Here is a 6,764-nt window from a genome sequence, read left to right as displayed (position 1 = left end):
ATGACAACACATCTCTAGCACAGCAATTGCCAATATTAAATTATTCTTCAACTTCTTATCCTTCCCACACTCACAGATGTCTACTGAAATGGCACTGAACTCTTAAAAATAACATCCACATTAGAATGCCTGGAAAACAACCAACAGAGCGTTCTCTGGTTATATTATAAATTCTGACTAAGAAGATCACCTTACATATAGGCCATTACAGTATTCATGGGCATAGCATACAAAGTCAAACAAAGGCATTATGGTGAAGTGGAAATGAGTGAAGGTGTTGGAGTAGCTTAATAGACTGATAATGTCATCACAGCACAATCCATTTAATGTGTTGTGCCCGGTGCTCCTGTGGCGCCAGACAAATGCAAATGGTAACTCTTATTCTATGCAGCTTAGTAAATATATCCCAGTTTTACTGTTTAGGAAGGAGTCGTTTAGGTCTACTGTTATAAATAAAATAAAAAAAAAAACCCTGACTAAATTCCCTGAAAATAGAATTGTATGAAAATTACCAGGCTAATACTGAAAAAGGACTGTCTTCAAGGGACTCTGTATGCATCATGTTTGGAATTCCTGAATGTCAGTGTTATCACTGCTGGGAACCATGAACTGCTTCAGCACTGACTAATGTTGATGGAACAGCATTATATTCTCAAAGAGAAATAAGCTGTAACTTTATATAAATACATAGAAACATTTTTCGAATGCTGATTTCTTAAGAAAAGTGCAAAGCAGTCTGAAAACTGACAGCTGGGATTTTTTCAGTAGCCCATTCTTAGCAATACTAACTCTAATTCCCTTGCTTTATGCCCTCTTCGAAGCACGTGTGGCATGTGAAAAAGGCATGTCCTTGTCAGAAGTATTTAAGAACAAAATTCTCTGGCCTCTGGTTAGCAGAATGGTTTCTGTTGCAGCTTTTGAACAGCCACAAATTATGACTCCAGATATATCCTCAAAGACACCTCAGCTGGTTACATGTCTCTGCTCTCAGTTGCACTGAATATGATACTGCCACAGTTTAGATCCTTGTGATTTGCTGTCCTTTATCCCCTAGCAATAATCAATCTGTTCCTTACTTCTAGAATGGGGACATGGATAATTTTGTCATGTGTTTGTGTTGTATCTTCCATATCAAAATCCTCACCCATAACTGCATCTCCTGTATGTTAATGCAGTACAATTAAACAATTATGGGATCATGTTAACCTTGATACAGAACTTGCTCTATTGTTTAACTGACGGTACCTAGATAATCGCCAAATACCTAGGATATTAGTTCTCCTTTCTGCTGCTATGTCATTATGAAGTAATTTGTCTTTAAAAACAGACTGCATTGTTGATAACTTCTGTCACGGCCTCATCTAGTGTCTTTGACTATGTAAAGCCTGAAAACCACAGGGCTGTATGTGGGCTGACGGGAGTTATACATGTGACATGAGACACGAAGGCCGACTGTGATCTTCCTGAAGGTGCCATGACAACACGTTGCTGCCTGGCTTCCCCAGGACATCTGGCAGGGTTATAGACAACTGCAGCCGAATGAATAAAAATTTCTCGTACATTATGTAGATGTGTGTAATTGGCTCCCTATTGCTCTCAGCCAGCATGAGTTGGTCCCTTTCCCTCTTCTTCTGTCTCAATCAAACACATCGTAACTGTTGTGGGGGCAATCGCACCTGCCTGCCTGTGACTGATAGCACTTTTGTTTGCCTTCACCTCTCTTCAAGCATTCAGAGGAGAACCTTTTACCCAATTCCTCTCTTTTGAATCAGGTGTCAGGTTAACACAGTTACAGCTGCAGAGGCAAGAGGTAATGATCTTTGGACAGCTAACACAAGATAAGACACATAGACAGATAAGTACATTCCAGAGGAAATGGAGTGTGTAATAGAGAAAACCTGCAGGTCATGCTGCTCAGAAACAAAAGGTGGGAGTGCTTTACTTTTGGGCAGAGCAGAATAAGGATGCTATTCTTTGTAAAGACAAATAGGGTGAACTTACAAAAGGAGGATCGTGCCTCACTAATCTGATATCCTCTCCTGGAGAGGGGAAAACCAAGTGAGTCACAGCAGGGAAACTATTGACATGATTAACCAAGACCAGAGGAAAGCTTTTCATACAGGAACACACAAAAGGTTTAACTGCAAAACCAAAAAGTAAGGTAGATAGTTTAAGTGGATAAGGAGTTAGCTGCAAGTCCAAATACAGAACGGTGCAAGGCAGGATTACAAAGCCTAGAAACGGATTACCACATGATTGTAAAGAAAGGGGAAAAGTGAGAGAGCTGAGGGAAGATAGCCTCGACAGTTGTGTTATTTCACAGGGACCAGTCTCAGGGTGTCCAACATGGGAATGTGATTCCCAGTTCAACTGACTCACTTGCATCTCATATGGCAAAGCAACTTTCATAAACATGGAACAGAAAAACATGCTTTGGATGTTAGAAATCTTAAACAGGGGAACTGTTATAATCAATTGACTTGATTATTTGTTTCACCTGAACCATCTATCTTTCATAGCTCTGAACACCTTCTTTAAGTCCCTACAGCAATCCTGACTTCCATTACTTCAGTGATGGTGCTACAGGTAAGAAGCTGAGGCACAGAAGGCATGTCAGAATTTTCCTGCGCTTCTAGCTCACTCCAGACAGCCTCAGACTGTGGCTGGAGGCAGTCCTTTAATGCCTGCCAGCTTCATAAGGCTGTGACTGGACATGCTTTCTTGACAACTCCAAAGGGCTGCCCTTCTGTGCTCATTTTTGCAGGACAAGAGCATGGATAGTTTCTCCTAGCATGGTTAAAAGTATCTCACCACTTCACTGCTTTGAACCGTCATCCTAAAGACTGAGTAAAGACTGAGGTTAGCTATCTTGATGTGGAAGCATGCCTACTTTTAAACAAAGGCAGCTTTAATGTGATGGCAGAGCTCTCACTCCCCCATTTTCGACTCCCCAGGACAGCCCTTCACCGACTGGCTGTGAGGCCAGGTACCTTCTTGCCAACACACTACTGCTCTAGCTGTCAGTCAGCTCTGCCTTGGCACAGGTTCACAACTTGGTTCACAACTGCAGCAAAGGTTCCTGCAACCAGCTGGAACTGTCTGTCAGGGCCCTGATGGCAGTTCCCTGTGGCCGCCAGCCCCTGCCCCAGCGGCGCTGCAGTAGGGTCAGTCTCCATCTAAATACTGTCCACGTATGGTATCAGCCAATAACCAATCCATCTTTCCTTACAGGTCTTTCTCTTACAAGTGCGTGGGACTTGCCAGTCTATGTGACAGAAGTGGCTGAATGACATCAATGTCAGCAGCAAGACAGAGCGCCCAGTCTTGCTTCATTGTTTGCTTTGGAATCCACAGCCAGGATTCAGCACAGCAGTACTGGGACGTGGGCCTGACTGGAACAAAAGCTTTTCATCATAACTTAAAAACCAGACTGTACACTTGTGATAAATAAGAAAAATCAAACTAAAAGGATAGGGTCTCCTATGCTACAGCCAGAGAAATTGATTTAAACTTTTTTAGGATTGCCTGTAATTTATGCTGTACTCCTGTGTGCTGCGCAGTAAAGATGTGTTCTAGAAAGCTAAGCACATCTGCAGCGCTCATGTAGGCTATACTTCTTGTGGTCAAGTTTATTATTTCTGTAAAAAAAAAAGGATCTGAAATGCTCTCTGAAAGTGAAAATTTCTAGTAGCATGTAATACAAATTCATATTCAAGATGAGTAAATTCCCTCAGCCCTGCTGGACCCCAGGCTGATGTCCCAGCGTGATCCTTGGCCCATCCCAGTCCCCACCAGGTCCCCAGGGCTGGGGCTGCCCCCAGCTGAGCACCACTTCACCCCAGCTTCTCTGCTCCTGGATGGGGTGGTGGGACCCAGGGCCAGCCCTGCTGCCCCCACGGGGACTCTCCATGGTGCCCATCTGCCAGGAAGCCCCCAGCCTACACTGGGCCCTGACACTGCAGCAAGAGGAGCACAGCCTCTGCTCTTTGCTGTACTAAGGCTGTAAGAAAAGCCAGAGGACCTGAATTCTATCTGTTGCTGTTATGTTGGGCAGACATATGTTACAAAACTTGTGAGGCTGAAATCTGAGCTATTCCCTATTGTGGACAATATGATAATGAGTTTATAACAGATGCACCAGAGCATAGATATGTTTATTATTCAACCCATAATTCCATACTTTTAATATTTTTTTCTGAAGTTAGGGATAGGCAGGTTGACTTGTGTTCTAAAATGTTGATTCAATGGACTTGAATGGATGAACGAGCTAATGTGTTGCTCAGACTGAAAGAATGAAACTCCTTTCGTTAGATGCATCATGCGACTTTAAACATCTGTCCCGTGCAAGGGAAGGGTAGGGTGTACTGTTACTGCCTTCCTCTTTTAGCACTGGCTGGTGTGGCACACTTTTATAGAATCATAGAATCATATAATCATAGAATTGCCCAGGCCGGAAGGGAAGTCCAAAGGTCATCTAGTCCGACCTCTCCGCAGTCAGCAGGGACACCCCCAACTAGACCAGGTTGCCCAGGGCCTCATCGAGCCTCACCTTGAATATCTCCAGGGATGGGGCCTCAACCACCTCCCTGGGCAACCCGTTCCAGTGCTCCACTACCCTCACAGTAAAGAACCCCCTTCTAATCTCCAATCTAAATCTGTTCCCCTCCAGCTTGAAGCCATTGCCCCTCGTCCTGTCAGACCCTTTTGGGTCATCTGTTACTACTGCTTTACTTGATGCTGTCCTGCCTTCCTCTTCTCAGTCTTGACTGGGACCACATCTACCTCTGTTTTAAGATATTTGAAGAACCAAGAGGTAACACCCCCGCCTCACCCCCCTCTTCTCCCCTTCTGTCCTGTTACCAAGATGAGGTTCTCAGGAGGCAAGTTCCCAGTTTTTCAGAATTTTGGATAACCCCCTGTGACTTCATTGAATACAGAAGGAGACCTGTTTGTGAAGAGAAACATATTCTGAATTCTTAGCCTGCCAAGTACTGTTGAGGGGTTGATATTATCTGTAATTATTGCGTTCTGGCAGAGTGTGTCCCTGGGCTGTGTGAGTCGCGAGCGTTCCAGTACTACAAATAATGGTGATACACACTAGTAACTAAAATCCCCGGTACTCTAGAATTCCCAGTACAAACACACCTGAGAAAAGGGGTTAATTAATTTTCTGGTTGTCATGGATGCATTGAATGTTTTACACTTGAGAAGCCACATGACTGTGAACAAGAAACAAATGGAGGTCTCAGGTAACAACAATGTAACAACAACAGTGGAGTGGTTTTATGTGTCCTAATAGGGGCTTAATTAAAACAGTTCAGAGAAGTGAAAATTCCTGTTTTATTCCAGAATAGTCTTCTATTTGTTCTGCTCTGGAACAAGAAGAGATAAGTGATTCCTTTGCAGAAGCAAACTGAGTGACCATTCTGGGAAGGTCTTCTTGAAATGTGCTGGGAAAAATATAATGCCCCTTCCCCACCCCAGGAAGTGTTCTGTGGGAGCAAGGGTCAGAATCTCTCTAGCAGAAAGCAAATGACATTTGATAATACTGTAATGTGAATATACATAAGAACAGATGGAATGTGTACTTTGCTTTCAAGGCTTTGCAAGAAGTCTTCTCTTCTTTATAGTAGACCTCAGAGTCTTCTTGGTGGTCAGTCCAATATGGAAAAGTGACCCCTTCCCCTGTCCTGGGAAGATAATGGTATTTCCTACTGTACTGCTCTGTATTGGTGGAATTTGTTGTCCTGCCCCATTGTCGAGCAGAAAAAGAGGTCTGTTTGTTTTAAGCAGTAGAAGTTAAAACAGAATCTGTACGGTGGATTTTGTTCAGGGAGCTGAAACAGCATAAAGGAGTCTTTCTACTATGCGGCTTAAAGATAAGTTGGTTTGTTGTCAAGTTTAACCATGAAAACAATTAAAGTTTTCTGGGAAGGAAGTTAAAATTTCCTTTAGGAAAAATATTTGTGTAAAAATGACTGCCTCAAGTAGAATTTGTTTGTACATGTTCGTAGCATGTGATTACCCTTGAGGCCCCAGTCTTTCTTGTCAGGCTGTTCGTTCTGACACCCTGTCACTGCAACAATGAGCTAGATACAACTGTAATTGTAAATACGTATTGGGGGCTTTGCCCACAACTATTTTTCTCTGCTGGTTTTATATCCCTAACTGTGATATGCGTGTCCTTTGTTTGTAGGCTAGAAGTGAAGTGCACCTTCGGAGTTATGAAAGTTACAGCATACCAAATGCATGTTTAGATCTGCTGAAGATGATTATCTGTGAGCTCGCTGTCGCGCTGGAGCCGAAGACCAGGAGCTCCTCTGCCTGTCCAAGCAGGAAGCTCATGGGCAGCCTCAGAACCAGTTGACCCCAGTTTAAGCTCACCCCACATTCCAGCCCCAGTGGGGGCTCCTGCTTAAAGAGGTGCTGGGTGAAGTGAGAGAGGCGACTAATTTCAGACCAACACAGCCAAATCTCTTGCCTCGTTGTTTCCCCCCAGCTAGATGAGACCCAAGACCCACAGGAGAGGGGAGAGAGCGTGCTCTGGCCTCGGCTCGGCAAATGGCGGGCCTACACGCCTCGCCTGAAGGCCTGGGCCGACCTCTCCTCCTGGTCCTTGTGTTTAAGGACCAAGGGCGGGTCTGCCGAGAGATGGGTGGCTGAGGGGTGTCCTTGGCTAATACTGATCTTTGGGGATGAGGCCCCGTTCCCTTCCCCAGCGGCCCGACCGCCGCTGCACACGGCACCTCCTACTCTCCCCTCCC

The sequence above is a fragment of the Calidris pugnax genome, unplaced genomic scaffold (genome assembly GCF_001431845.1).
Source record: "Calidris pugnax isolate Ruff unplaced genomic scaffold, ASM143184v1 scaffold208, whole genome shotgun sequence".
Classification (NCBI taxonomy): domain Eukaryota; kingdom Metazoa; phylum Chordata; class Aves; order Charadriiformes; family Scolopacidae; genus Calidris; species Calidris pugnax.
This window is presented reverse-complemented; position numbering follows the sequence as displayed.